Consider the following 16,225-nt stretch of genomic DNA (forward strand, 5'->3'; position numbering starts at 1 on the left):
CCCAAGCCAGTCCCCCTTCTCGCCGGGCTTGGCCTCTGCAACAGCGACCTCTAGCGGATCGCGCGGAGATTTCACCTCTGTAGAATTCATGCTGAAAGCGAGGAGGAGCTGAGGAGTTTTATCGCCAAGGGGAAAGAAGGACGTGCAAAAGCTGGGCTGCAGTTGGACATCTTGAAAACCAAGATGATGGCAACCAGACTGACTGACAACTGGCAAACAGAGGAAGAAAATCTGGAGGCAGTGACACACTTTATATTTCTAAGCGCAAAGATTACCGCAGACACAGACTGCAGCCAGGAAATCAGAAGACGCTTACTTCTAGGGAGGAGAGCAATGGCCAACCTCTATAAAATAGTGAAGAGCAGAGACATCACACTGGGAATGAAGGTCAACATCATTAAAGCAGTGGTATTCCCCATAGAATCATAGAATAATAGAGTCGGGGGGAGAGAATTCCACTGCCGAACAGCTCTCACAGTGAGGAAGTTTTTCCTGATGTTCAGGTGGAATCTCCTTTCCTGTAGTTTAAAGCCATTGTTCCGCATCCTAGTCTCCAGGGAGCAGAAAACAAGCTTGCTTACTCCTCCCTATGACTTCCCCTCACATATGTATACATGGCCCTCATTATGTCTCCACTCAGCCTTCTCTTCTGCAGGCTAAACATGCCCAGCTCTTTCAGCGGCTCCTCATAGGGCTTGTTCTCCAGATCCTTGATCATTTCAATTGCCCTCCTCTGGTCACTTCCAGCTTGTCAACATCCCCCTTCAATTGCGTTGCCCAGAATTGGACACAGTATTCCAGGTGTGGTCTGACCAAGACAGAATAGAGGGGTAGCATGACTTCCCTGGATCTAGACACTATACTCCTATTGAAGTAGGCCAAAATCCCATTGACTTTTTTAGCTGCCGCATCACATTGTTGGCTCATGCTTAACTTGTTGTCCACAAGGACTCCAAGGTCTTTTTCACACATACTGCTGTCGAGCCAGGCATCCCCCATTCTGTATCTTTGTATTTCATTTTTTCTGCCTAAGTGAAGTATCTTGATTTGTCCCAGCTGAACTTTGTTTTTTAAGTTTCGGCCCATCTCTCTAGTCTGTTAAGATTGTTTTGGATTCTGCTCCTGTCTTCTGGAATGTTAGCTATCCCTCTCAGTTTGGTGTCATCTGCAAACTTGATGATCGTGCCTTCTAACCCTTCGTCTATGTCGTTAATAAAGATGTTGAACAGAACCGGGCCCAGGACGGAACCCTGCGGCACTCCACTCGTCACTTCTTTCCAGGATGAAGAAGAAGCATTGGTGAGCACCCTTTGGGTTCTTTCACTTACCCAATTACAGATCCACCTAACCGTAGTTTTGCCTAGCCCACATTTGACTAACTTGTTTGCCAGAAGGTCGTGGGGGACTTTGTTGAAGGCCTTACTGAAATCCAGGTACGCTACATCCACGGCGTTCCCTGTATTGACCCAGCTTGTAGCTCTATCGAAAAAAGAGATCAGATTAGTCTGGCATGACTTGTTGTTGATAAATCTGTGTTGACTATTAGCAATGACTGCATTTGTTTCTAAGTGTTTGCAGACCACTTCCTTAACGATCTTTTCCAGAATCCTGCCCAATATCGACATGAGGCGGTAATTGTTTGGGTTGTCCTTTTTCCCCTTCTTGAAGATAGGGACCACATTCTCCCTCCTCCAGTCTGCTGGGACTTCTGGATGAAACCCATGGATGTGAGAGCTGGACCATAAGGAAGCCTGAGTGAAGGAAGATACTAGGACCTCATCACACTAGAGCTTGGATCCACTTTAAATCCACTTTAGGGAGGGGTCTTGAGAGCTGGTCATGAACATCAGTTTAAAACAAAGTTGTCTGCTCTGACGAGCCCAGTGAAACAGCATCTAATTTAAGCTCAAATCTGACCCTATGAACATGAGATCATCTTTTCTGCACGTGTGTTTTAAGGAGTATTTCTCATGAATTCTTTCAGACCTTTTCATTAAGCATTCCTTAGCTCTCTTTGAATGGAGACCAAATTTCATATCATAGGGAAACTCCCCGTCTTCTGAAGGCTGGGAAGACCTGGAAGATCAACCCACAGGAGAAACATCCTCTGTCTCTTCTGCTGTGCCGGCCCTGACCTGTCTCTGTGATCTATGGCCTACATTTCTGCCTGAAGTTCAAACTGAAGAACAGACTCAGTGAAAATCTCATTCTCAGAATCAGAGTCCCCAGCATCCTGCTGAGTCCCAACAGAATGTTTTTCAAATTTTGTTACATAGTGTAATCTGGGATCAGATCCTGGGATATAGGGCAGTGTAGATCCAGCCTTAGTATAATTGTCTTCCAACTCTTGGTAGTGGGTTTATAAGGGGCCAGAAAGACCTTTTCTGGTCTGTCTCAGGATCCTTCCACACTGTTGTATAAAATCCACATTGAACTGGATTATATGGCAGTGTGGACTCAGATAACTCAGAGCCCTTCCATGCTGCCATATAACCCATAATATCAAGGCAGAAAATCCCACAAAACCTGCTTTGAACTGGGTTATCTGAGTCCACACTGCCATCTATTCCAGTTCAAAGCAGAAAATGTAGGATTTTATTCAGCTGTGTGGAAGGGGCCCCAGTTCAAAGCAGATGTTGTGGATTACCTGCCTTAATAGTATGGGTTATATAGATATGTGGCCCACCGTGAGGACATACATTTCCAGATGGAAGGCAGTCCTGACACGGATTTCCTTGACACATCTTCCTCCTGGCACATTTCTTTATTTGCGCCTCTTCAAATTCCACAGCACTGTTAGTAACAGCTGACCTCCAGTTAAAAGCTCAAGGGCCGTGCTTCCCAGTTCTCGGAGTCTATGCCACAGTGTTTAAGGTTAGCTTTAGACTCATCTTTAAATCTCTTTTCCTGTCCACCAATATTCCATTTTCCATTTTTGAGTTGGGAGTAGAGTAACTTCTTTGCGTGACAGTGATCAGGCATTGGGACATAGTTGCCAGTCCAGCTAAGCTGGTGGCAGAGAATCATTGCTTCAGTGTCAGAGGTCGTTGCTTTTCTGGAGATCATTTGTCTGGCTGACTTCCCAGAAGATTTGCATGATTTTTTGAAGGTAACATTGATGCCATCATTCTAGAAGTCAAGAATGATGTTTTTAACTGCCCATGTTTCATAGACATACAAGAAAGTAGGAAGGATAATAGCTTCATAAACAAGCATCTTGGTATCTCTATAAATGTCTCGATCCTCAAACACTCATTGCTTCATTTTAAAAAAATGCTGCATTCATAGAACTCTCAAACAGTGTTTTATTTTGGCGTCAATGTCGACTTTTGCAGAGAAGTGGCTGCCTAGGTAGCAGAAATGGTTACCATTTCCTAGCATTACAGCATTAAGCTTTATTTCTGGCATTGGAGAGGGATTGGTTGATGTCTGCTGACAGAGCACTTTGGTTTTCTCAATGTTCAGTGAGAGGCCAAGTGCACCCTGTGTGGCATCCCTTTTCTAAAAAAGGGACGTCCACCAAGGGACAAAGATTAAAGTGAAATACAAATACAGTAAATATATAAATTTATTTGTACAAAAATATTATGTATCAATTATAACAATCCCTATGTTTATTCCTCTACCTTCTCTACAATGAAACTGCCTGCAATAAGTTGTTGAAGGGTTGTTGTATGTATTCCGAGCAGTATGGCCATGTTCCAGAAGTATTCTCTCCTGACATTTCGCCCCCATCTATAGCAGGCATCCTCAGAGGTTATGAGGTTCTGAGGATGCCTGCCATAGATGTGGGTGAAACATCAGGAGAGAATACTTCTGGAACATGGCCATACAGCCTGGAATACATACAACAACCCTGTGATCCTGGCCATGAAAGCCTTCGACAACACAGTTGTTGAAGGTTTTCATGACCGGAACGACTGGGTTGCCGGGAGTTTTCCAGGCTGTATGGGCATGTTCCAGAAGCATTCTCTCCTGACGTTTCACCCACATCTATGGCAGGAATCTTCACAACCTCTGAGGGTGCCTGCCATAGATGTGAGCGAAACGTCAGGAGAGAATGCTTCTGGAGCATGGCCATACAGTCTGGAAAACTTACAGCAACCCACTGTCCACAATGACTTTGTGAGATTTTATTCTCTTGGCAACCACCCATTACTACTATTATTATTTCTACTTTTTGAATAATTGGCCATTTGTTCTAGGAGCATATTCTCCAAGTCTTCAGACTGGCTTGGGGCCTATGATAGAATGCCATAACAATTCGACAGGTTTTCTTCTCTCCTCCCATTTTACTCATATGTGTGTATGTGTATGTGTAAAATATGTAATAATCTTATATACTAATGCATGAAAGACAACATGGCTCTCAAACTGTGAAACCACAAGAGTTGGAACTTAGCATGATTAGTAAGTGGAACCTAAGTGCATGCAGCCAAAATGTATTAATTAACTTTAATTAATTAAAATCTGCCTGGATCCTGCAGTACCATCTTCAGTCAAAAAGTGTCAGGCTTCCCTAACCCAATGATTTTGCATGTTCACTAAATCTGTTTAAAGGAAAGAAAAGAAATCGGAAGCATCTGATGAAATATAAACTTTTTGTATTTGTTTTAGCTATATTGTATTTTTAATTGCCTTGAAACTCAGTTTTGGAGGAAAAGTCAGGATTTCAATTAAGTCATTTAAAAGAAATGAATAATTAAATAAATGTTATTTTTAACATAGTAAAACATGATTGGAAACTGTCCTGCAGGAATTTTAAAGAGATATATATCCAAATCTTTCAACTTTCCATTCCCCAAATTTTGAGAAATTCTTAAAATCCCAGCAGGTCAATTTATTAGCCTTGTCATCCAGGCAATTACATACCAAAATATACTGTGCCATTTCTTGGTATAAAACCGTTTTTTCACGACATGGCACTCCATCACACCTTCACATTGTGTAGTAAGTGGAACCAAAGGCAATATTTGGAGTGTGGATACATGAAACCATGGCTATTACATCCCCATTGCCTGTTTTGTTTTTGTTTGTTTTTTCAAAAAAAAATGTGTCAGAAGTGACTTGAGAACATACTGCAAGTCACTTCTGGTGTGAGAGAATTGGCTGTCTGCAGAGATGTGCCCGGATGTGTTAGCTGGGAGGCTTTTCTCATGTCCCCACAACCTAGAGCTGACAGACAGGAGCGGATTTGAACCAGCAACATTCAGTTCATGCAGTTCAGCTGGCACAAGGATTTAACCCATTGCACCACAGCAGCTCCCCCATCGTCAGTGAAAGCACCACAATGTAGCCAGTAGGATCCTATTGTTTTTCATATTTTTCATTCAACCAAATCTAGCACCATTCTTGTATTAATTCTAATTTGGAGTCCAGATAAAAAACCTGCTTGATCTTCTCCTATTCAGATTTTTAGAATTACTTTTAATCTGCTTGCCAATACAGAAGCAAATTATCTGCATTTAGGAATGAGATAAGCATATGTTTTTTTTTCTTTTTTCTTTTTGGAAGTTGGGATTGTATTGTTTGCTTCCAAGTACATGCAGTTCTCAAGTTACAAACATTTGACTTACAAGCAACTCATAGTTACAAACAGTGTGACAGCAGAAAGTGAGAGAAATCTACTCCTAGGAAGGGAAATTCACTTCTAAAAAGAGTTATAATGGGGAAAAGGGGTCTGCACTGAAGCTTTGTTTCCAATCCTTGTTTCCATCATAGGCCAAATTTTTCAAAATCCAATTATCACAGGGACAGAAAGTGAGGTAAAATCTCCTGAACAGAGGCACAGGCCACAAAACAAACACCACATGGTATTAACCATTCCCTATGCTGTTCAAAGCTAAAATATATACATTTGGCTGGAGTTGCACTTAAAAAATGTGCAAATTCAACTTAAGAACAAACCTACAGAAACTATCTTATTCTTTACTTGGGGACTGCCTGTATCTGGTTTCTCCTTATGAATAACTTAGTTAAACGTTTTCTGTAGGGGTACCAGCAATTCTTTTTGAAAGGTTTTATAATAATTTGCAGATAGACCATGTAAGCCTGGAGTTTCTCCTAATTCATCTCCTTTGACAGCCATCTCAATTTCTTGTATAGTTATTGGCTTTTCTAACTGGCCTTTTTGTTCTTCTGACATTCTTGCTATTCTCTGATTCTGTAAATATCTCTTAATTTCTTTTTCCAATCCTTGTTTACTCATTTCCTTTCTTTATAGCTCAGTGTAGAACATATGGAAGGTTTTCTTTATTATTCGCTGATTTGTGTGTGTGTGTGTGTGTGTGTGTATACTTTCCACCCCTCACTTCCAACATTTGTTTCTTTTCCTGATTTTTCTTTATTCTGTACGCTAACCATTTTCCTAGCATATTGGCTTGTTCAAAGTAATTTTGCATTGTGTATCAACTTTCTTTTTAAATCTAACGTTGTGGTCTCATCTAGTTCTTTTTGTTGCATTCTTAGTTTCTTGTGTAGTTTTGAATTTGTCAGATCTCTTTTTTCTTTTTCCATCATTAACTCTAATATCTTCAGTATTTCATTTTTCTTCTTGTTCTTGTTGTGAATTTTAGAAAAACCCTAATGACAATTTTAACATAATCCCAAATTGTTCTCCAACACATTTCTCCTGTTAAATTTTCTTCAAAATATTTAAAGTAAATTTGACTTCCACTATTATTTCTTCATCTTTCAATACTATCTCATTCAGTCTCCATTTGAAGTATCTTTTCCAACTTCTTAATTTCAATAATAATGGACAATGGTTCGAGGTCATTTTGAGCATAATCTCTACATTTTTCATTCTAGTACATAGATCTTTGGTTATTAGGAAGATATCAATCCTTGACTATGATCTGTGTACATTGGAAAAAAAGTAAAATCTTTTTCTTCCCCCTTTTTTATATCTCCAGTCAGGCCTGTAGCGAGGGGGGGGGGGGGTTTATATCTCCAGTCAGGCCTGTAGCGAGGGTACCAGATTCCGTCTGATTTTGAAGGCTAAGTAGAATCAACCCTGGTGAGTACTTGGATGGAGACTGCCAATAAATACTTAGTTATATTTCCAAGGAACAAACTATCAAAACTACCTCTGACCACTCCTAGACTAAGACCATTCAATAAAATTCATTGGAACCTAGCTTGCATCACCAAGACCTGGTTGGACAAATGGGGGGGGGGGGGGGTAAACTTACCCAGGTCTGTCTGCTAGGCTTTGGGGTGCATCAGCAGGCCAGACCTGGGGGGGCGGAGAGCAGGGTTGTGGTGGTCTATCATGAGTCCATCTTGCTGATCAGATTCTTTGTTCCCGAAGCATCTGGGTTCGAGTGTGTCCATCTGAAAGTGGGTAACCAGGACAGTTTGGGGATTCTGCTTGTGTACCGGCTACCCTGCTGCACAGCAGTCTCTCTGCCTAAGCTAGCAAGAGTGGTCTCTGGCCTGGCATTGGAGTCTCAGCGGCTAATAGTGCTGAGGGACTTCAACGTCCATGCAGAGTCACCTGTATCTGTAGCAGCTCAGGACTTCATGGCTGCCATGACAACCATGGGGCTGCCCCAAGTGATATCTAGGACCACTCATATAGCAGGACACACCCTGGACCTAGTCTTCATTGTGGATGCATGCCCCATCCCTGTCCTGGTTTGGTATCCCAATTTCCTAGGGCCTTGACAATAATCCCATTAAATGTGGGGCTATTCCATATCTAGGTTGACTGTCTTGTAGCAGTTCTTCCACATCTGGTCTGGAGTGGGGAGACAGTCCTGTTATCATACAATAGTGCTCACATGCACCATTATCCAGTTTGGAAGTGGCTTAAAGCAAACCGATTTCGCTATGTTGCATCTATACAAATACCCCAGGAATTGGTTCAAGCTGGAACAGTGGACACAGTACCCACTAATTGCAGATTCAGACCCAAGAACTACAGTATCTGTAGCTAGACAACCTCTGGAAAATACAAGTTTTTTTTTTAACCAATATGCTGAGATGTACTGATGTTTTGCCAATGATTAGAGTATATCCTGGTTTCGAACCCTACATGGGCTATACTCTGATCGGCTACAGCACATTATTTGGCTTGTTCTGGACTTTCTGTGCCTCCCAGCACTGTTTCTGGCTTGAGAGTTTTATGTGCTGCAGCATGTATTGAAAGTGTACATTTTGTGGACACCTTGCCCTCGAGCTGGCTCAAAATTGCGTTATAGTGCCTGTGTAGAGCCACCCATTGTACAAGGGAAACAACAGAGTTGTGAAGGCACGCTGGGGGAAAATGGCTATCTCTAGGTCTGGCTACCCAAGCAGCTTCGGTTTACCTTATAATTATACCTCAAACCCCAAAGTAAATACTCTAGAAGCTGATTAAAGATAACCAAAAATATTGTTTATTGAAAACAGGAAACAGTCCTTTTAATGTATTAGAAATAATATGAGGTAAAATCACTGAAATTATACAGAAATAAAACTATATTGATTGAGAATGAAAGCTATAGAGACTATAAAGGATAAACACACAAGCTATGAGGAAACTATAAGGTAAGGACTATAGGGTATGTACAAGGCTATGATAAGCACTATCTATAATGACTTTAGTGGTAAATACCAGCTATAGTGAACTATCTATAATAACTCTGAGGTAAACTATAAGGTGATAAGCTATAAGGTAAGTACATAAGGTAAGTACAAGGCTATGAGGTAAGCTATGAGGCTATGAGGTAAACTGTAAGGTAAGTACATGGCTATGAGGTAAACTGTAAGGTAAGTACAAGGCTATGAGGTAAATACCTAAAGCTATGATGTGACTATAAGGTAAGTACAAGGCTATGAGGTAAGCTATGAGGCTGAGGTAAACTGTAAAGTAAGCACATAAAGCTATGGTGGTAAGTACAAGGTGAACTATAAGCTTTGCTATCTTTGAGGTAAATACTTTACTATGAGGTATACTATCTAAGCTATAGGTAAGTACAAGGCTATGAGGTAAACTGTAAGGTAAGTACGTGGCTATGATGAACTCTATCTGTAATGGTAAGTATGAGGCTATGAGGTAAATACTATCTATAATGACTGTATGGTAAGTACTATCTATGATGGTAAGTACATAAAACTATGATGTGACTATAAGGTAAGTACGTGATTTATGTTGCCTGTTTGAATTTGCCAGGTCAAAGAACCCAGACCAAATTCTAAGACCTATCTCTAAGAGGTTTTTCTCTGGAATTGCAATTGGAGGGAAAAAAGCCTCTAGAGATTAGCTCCCAGGCTGAACCATCTCATCCAAACCTAAAGGGGAGTCCCAAGCTCCACCCCCAAAATGAGAGCCAATGGAACATTCCTCCCAAGAACAGCAACCAGGAAATAAGCAAGGGAGGGAAAGCCAAGTAGGACAGCACAAGAGTGTTGGCTACAAGTTATCTCCCACTTCAAATAGTCTGGTTTGTTTTAGCAACAAGCCTCCTAAATTACAAATGTTGTTGCTCAATATGAGGTGAGTGCATGAAACAACATGATTGGTCCCATACTTTATCATAATTCATCCTGTACTTTCAGATTAGTGAAATGAAGATAAGCAGGCAGATTGCCAGAGTGTGTAGATACTGATAAGGAAGATAACTCTGTGTCTAAAACAGTGGTTCTCAACCTGTGGGTCCCCAGGTGTTTTGGCCTACAAATCCCAGAAACTTCAACCAGTTTACCAGCTGTTAGGATTTCTGGGGATTGAAGGCCAAAACATCTGGGGACCCATAGGTTGAGAACCACTGGTCTAAAGACTTGGAGACTTAAACAGTTGGGGCCCAGCTCCACAGCAGGAACTGGCAAATGCTGAAGACGCATCCCATTATTTGCAAAGTGACATTTTAAGCTATTAAGCAAGAAATACTGACCTAATTATACACCTGAGTAATGACAATGAATCTCCCAACTACTCCATGATTGCCTTGTTGATTTCAACCCTCCTCTTTGAAGATTCACAATACTTCTACAAATCCCTCTTGTTTTCTTGACTTTTAATTGGCACAATTTACAGCTCAGATTTGCTTTTTGCTGACTTTCCTTATCTGGACCACTGTCTTCTGGATGACTTCTGGATCAGATGACAATTGTAACGGAAAAGCTAAATATAATGGAGTTTTTGTGTATGTTTATTAGTGCTGATATTATGGCAAGGACAGGCATAATATCTGATTGGTTACATCTGATTGGTCAATGTGTCACCATGGTTACGTAGCCTTTGCAGTAGAAATGTATCCATTTTAGAGTAGCTAGCAAGAAAAGGGGTGGAAATAGCTAAGAGAAAAAGAAGGAACATTAAAAAAATTATTCAGTCTCTAGCCCGGGAGCTAGAGGGAAGATGTTCCTTGTTTAAGACTGTTCCCTCAGTTGTAGTACTGAAGTAAAAAGGAACTACAGTAGAGTCTCACTTATCCAAGCTAAACAGGCTGGCAGAAGCTTGGATAAGCGAATATCTTGGATAATAAGGAGGGAATAAGGAAAAGCCTATTAAACATCAAATTAGGTTATGATTTTACAAATTAAGCACCAAAACATCATGTTATACAACAAATTTGACAGAAAAAGTAGTTGAATACGCAGTAATGTTATGTTGTAATTACTGTATTTACTAATTAAGCACCAAAATATCACGATATATTGAAAACATTGACTACAAAAATGGCTTGGATAATCCAGAAACTTGGATAAGCGAGGCTTGGATAAGTGAGACTGTACTGTACTTTGAATGAGTCTCTAGCCAGGGAGCTAGAGGGAAGAGGACTTTTGCTTAAGTTTGTAGCTTCCATTTTTATATTGAACTAAAAAGAGACTAATTTTTAGTCTAAGTCCTCAGTCAGGTTAAACTGAGACAGAGTGTCCTTTGGGACTAAGTTTTAGTCAGGTTATCAATGTTAAAGAGTGACCAAAAGATAGAAATTATCCAGCCAGAAGGCTTAGGAAAAATATACATTTGAAATAGAAGAAAGTTGCTTAAACAAGCTGAAATAAGTTAAACTGTTCTGGAAGTTATATAGTAACAGTTTTATGTATTCAAAAAGTGAAAGACAATTGCAATGATATCCAAGTGGAACTGAAGTAAAGTACTTCGTAACTTCTTTATGTGCAAAAGAATTCATAAATAAACATGTCTTTGTTACAACTTATATACTAAGGTCTCGTGTCAAGTTACAGGACTGAAGTAACATAGCTGTAAATCGGCTGGAGATTATATTTATGTAACCTGTGAGGAGAAGTTGGAAGTTACATATTGACTCCAGGTTTGGGTTACACATTGAAGAGACGTATACAGACATTTATAATTAAACCCTGTAAAAAACATATAAACAGGAAAGTGACACAGAGACAGAAATAGCGTATTTCAGGCGTGAACTGCAAGTCACTGAGTTTGTGAGGTTTAATTCCTCAATCTCCCCTTATCGTCTCATCACCTCAGGTGCACACACGTATACATATGTTTATTGTTGTAGGCAGAGATGGGATATCGACAAATAAAGTTTCCCCCCTGTCTTGGAAGTTCCTTTTAAAACAATCAACCTCTCCTTCAACCTGCTGGATAATCTATGACTGCCCTGGACTGAATCAACTATGACAGTGCATGCAGTCTAACAATTTGTTTCCTGTGACATTTGATGACTGGAGCATAGGACAGACTTGATCCTGGAGCATGCCAACTTGGCTTGTATTATACACATCTGGGTGAATGAAATTGGGTTCTCTGTACAGAAGTGGGCAATGTCTGGGAGCATTGTGACAGTCTATTGGGACACCATATCCCTCATTGAGTGCCTTGCCCCATAGTTTGGTGGACTTGGATATATGTTTCTGAAAGGCCAGAGGCCAGAATAGGATTTGTTTTGTATGCCAATCATTCCATTGCTTAACTACCTTCCAGAGCTGGCTAAGTTGGTATTGGCAGTGATGTTAGTGTTCCCTGAGAAGTCTCAGCTGCCTTGGCCAATGATCAGGGATTCTGGGAGCTGAACACCTAAAAGATCAGAGTTTGGGGGACCCTGGTTTAGACTCACTATAATTTGGAGTCTTTGCAGCAGTAGGGGACAAATTAAAACAAATTTTCAGATGAGACTTGCAAATCCAGATAGATTCCTGGCTGTCTTGGGCAGCTCCATGTTGCCTTGACAGATGATCCTGTTGAAATCTGGAGCAGGGAAATGGCCAGGGCAGTAAATGCAGTTGCCCCTAATCCTTCAGACCTGGTTATGTGATGGAGACCACCTTAGATTGTTGTGGTGTATGTTACAGGGAACATATAACTTGCTTATTAAAATAGCTGCATGGCTACTGTTTCATTCCTTGACACAATTCAAAGTACTGATCATGACCTATAAAGCCTAATATGATTTAGGTGCAGACTATCTGACTGTATCTCTCCATATGAAACTGCCACAGTTGAAAGATCTACAGAGAGATGGGTCGAGAGATAGAGATCAATTATTTATATTATTGAAAACTAGACTCCAAAGTTATGAATTATCATCCGTGGCTTCATTGGGACATACAGTGAGCCCGCGTTGATCTTTCCCTTTGAGCTGTAGTAGCCTTTTGCTGGTACAAACTCCAGTCTGAGTTAGTTTGACAATAAGAAGTAGACATCACCCTTGCAGAATGTGCAAAGCAGGGAAAAGTGAGTAATTTTTTAAATTTCCATTTAATTAATAATTCAAGTGTTTAAAGGGACTGGGCTTGTGGAGGTAATTAATTGCAAAGTCCTATTCCTCACAAAATTTTGAATTCACAAAATTGTGCAATTATTCCAGGACAAAAGACCATGGACAAAAAGGGATAATGCATGCATTGGGAGGAGCTATGTTCCAGCAGCTTCAGTAACCTAAAAGTGATTGAGTAACAGACTGCTGTGATAAATGTGGCTGTACTGGCACGATACAGTTCAATTCAAAATGGATTTTCAAAGGCAGGATCCATTTTAGAGCCTTTTGTAGTAATGTCCTTAGTGCATTACATAAAATGCAAAATCAAAAGTTGCTGCTACAAAGATTGCCACATTTTCATGTGCTTCTGCTCCATCTTGCACAGCAAGGTATGTATTTTACCCAAGGCAGTGGATGGAGCTCTTGAACTGCATTCAGTACTTGTTTCCAATGTCAGGCCTACCAGCTCTTCTGTTTGCAATCTTTGTTTTAAATAAAACTGAGTTGAACTTTTTTGTGTGTCAGGAGCAACTTGAGAAACTGCAAGTCATTTCTGGTGTGAGAGAATTGGATGTCTCCAAGGACGTTGCCCAGGGGATGCCCAGATGTTTAATGTTTTACTATCTTTGTGGGAGGCTTCTCTCATGTTCCCGCATGGAGCTGGAGCTGACAGAGGGAGTTCATCCGCACTCTCCCCAGGTTGGATTCAAACCGACAACCTTCAGGTCAGCAATCTAACCTTCAAGTAATCAGTCCTGCCAGCACAAGAGTTTAACCCACTGTGCCACTGGGGTCTCCTGAAGTCATGAGTATGAGTTGAAATCACGAGTATACATGTGACTTTCTTATGGTGTCTTTTGCATTGCTTCCAGTACAGCTATACCATTTTCACGCCACTAATTAAGGATTCTGAAAAAGTTGAAAGCTTCCATACTTTGTGGTGCTTCAACTTGTCAGGGGTGTAGCTACAGGAGTTACACAATCCCTCTTCAAATAAGAGGGCTGCATCACCATATAAAATTTTCTTTCCATCTCCTAAATTTCTAGCATTTCAGCATTTCAACAAGGAACATTTCACGGGGAGTGCAGAATTCTTATCTGTAATGCCCTTATCTCACTCCGCCCCCAAAAAGCTGTAACTGTGATCCCAATAAAGATATTATCTACCAGGTAAACTGTAATTAAGGTGAAATATTGCGGCAGATGCTATGAGGCAGGATCAAGATGTTAGAGATGACAGTGTACCATGTCCCAGGATAACCTATTCTAAAACCATCCTACCATTTTCAAGTGTAGCAAAAGATGCTGAACGATCACCAGTGCTGAAGAAAGCCCCAATTCTAGAGCTGGAAAAGACCACAAATGTCATCCAGTCCAACCCCCTGGTATGCAGGAACACAGAAGCAAAGCTCTCCAGACAAAAAGCCATCCAACTTCTGCTTAAAAGGCTCCAAAGGAGGAGACTACAGCACACTCCAAGGCAGCATATTCCACTGCTGAACAGCTCTTACCACCAGGAAGTGTCCCCTGATGTTTGGGTGGAATCCCTTTTCCTGCAATTTGAATCCACTGCTCCTCTACCACTCCACTCAGATTTTGTAGAATAGAAAAGAAACATCACTTTGGTCTGTGATGCTTCAAGCAGGAAAAGATTTTTGGGCAGACTTATGACCCAATTACTGATTTCCCACTGCTCACTGCCTCCCTGCTCCAACTAGTACAAGTCTCTGGCTAAAAGGAAAGTGTAAAAAAAAGACAATTCACCATTGAAAAATGAAGTGTTACAGACCAAGTACTCTGCCAACATATATAGCCTTTTCATTTTGCATAATATAGAAGCGGCTTTGCTTTGCACAAGATGGTGCTATCAATGAACCTGTTTCTAGCATGGCGACCACCCAGCGCTTGCAGATGGTCTGCCTCGTGCCATGACATCATGCCATAGGACAGGGGGCAGGATTACAATGTCCTAGGCACTGTGCCATAGACCAGCACGTGGCTTGAAACAGTGCCCCCCTCCTCCATAGTGTTGTGCCAAATAGCCTGGCTGCTGTTTCCTTCTAGTGTGCCAGCTATACTTCCGAGTCTATGGAACAGATTTAATGCATCACTTATTTTCTAAAAAGAAGACGTTAACAGGGCACAAGCCATTCTGGAAACCTTCCTCACACTCTTTCCAGTGTTAGATGAGGGATAGAAGTGGTTCTAATTATTACATACTAGTGAAAAGAAAAATAATTTAGCTTCGGATTGAAACTGGTCCTCAGCCAGCACTCCACTCCACCTCACAGTTGAACTGGCAGAGGGATCTGACTGCTCTGTTTCTTTGCTACTTCAGTTCAGCAGAATGGGAGCCAAAAAGAGGGACAAAGAAGCAACAGGGTGCTCAAGGGACAAGTCGCACCAGACTCAAACATTGCCTGGTTCAGGGTCACAGTTGCTGTGCTAGCACAATGTTGGGCAAAAGGGGGGGGGGGGACAACCCTAAACAATTTTGAATGCATGTACCTCCCTGGCACTCACTTGCCCACGTGGAGTTCCTGGAAGGGGGTGGGCAGCGGGGTGGGAAGATGGATGGGCGTCTGTGTGAATGGGTGGGCACAGGATAAGCAAGTGGATGGATGCGTGATGGACAAGAGAGTGAAGATGGTGGGTAGGTCTTTGGGTAGGCAAGCGAACAAATGTTTACAGTGGAGAGGCTGCCTACCGGTACATCAACGGTGCAACTATTGTGTAAGGAATTTGAAAATACTCATACTAGGACCTGCAAAATAGGGGTGCAGATATTATGCCTTGATGACTATTATGCAATGAAATGCAATATATTGTTGTTGCCAGGATCCCACTGGGGATACCAAAATCTAGTCTAGTTCCATTATATCCAACTGTGTAGCAAACTGATATCGCTCGTGCAAAATGGCAAAGTCAAGAGGGAAGGAGGGAGGAGGGGAGAAAGGAAGGAGAGGGGAGGGAAGGCGGGAGAGAGAGAAAGGGAAGAAAAAAATTCAGAAAGCATGATGTAGTCGTCTGAAACTCCAACTATGGCCCTGAACACACTGGAAGGCTTTAGGCAAGTCCTGCTTTCTCAGCCTCAGAAGAAGAGAGAAGAAATCTTGACAAGAAAATTCTGATAGGGTCTTCCGAAGTCTGAAACAATTTGAAGGCACACAACAACCCATCAAATTCATTATGAATTATACCTTACTGGGGGAATGAGGTGCTAAAGACCTATTTGCGGTCCTAAGAGGCTTAACCTACTGAATTTTGATCCCTTTCTACTGAGAGGTTGTGCAGGCCTACTCTAGAGACTAGGGACACAGATCAGTGGTTCCAAATTGCAGGAGAGTCCATCTAAACATCAGGAAATAGCATTAAAAATAAGAGCTGTTCAATAGTAGAATATGCTGCCTTGGCAGGTGATGGGGTTTTCTTCTTTGGAAATATTTAAACAGAGACTGGAAGGTCATTTGTTAGGTGTGCTTTGTGTATTTCCTGCATGGTAGAACTCGAACAGTATTCCTATCTTAAACACCGTATCTCGGTGTCACCTT

At 41.3% G+C, this 16,225-nt stretch overlaps 1 long non-coding RNA gene across 1 annotated transcript; it reads left to right on the forward strand.

Annotated features, from left to right (window-relative positions):
* The first annotated feature begins 7,364 nt into the window (after nucleotides 1-7,364).
* Nucleotides 7,365-11,150, forward strand: LOC134298368 (uncharacterized). Its single transcript, XR_010005406.1, has 2 exons — nucleotides 7,365-8,985; nucleotides 9,119-11,150. It is a non-coding gene; the product is annotated as an uncharacterized LOC134298368 (long non-coding RNA).
* The last annotated feature ends 5,075 nt before the right edge of the window (nucleotides 11,151-16,225 follow it).

This window comes from Anolis carolinensis, chromosome 4 (assembly GCF_035594765.1).
Source record: "Anolis carolinensis isolate JA03-04 chromosome 4, rAnoCar3.1.pri, whole genome shotgun sequence".
In the NCBI taxonomy this organism is placed as follows: Eukaryota; Metazoa; Chordata; class Lepidosauria; order Squamata; family Dactyloidae; genus Anolis; species Anolis carolinensis.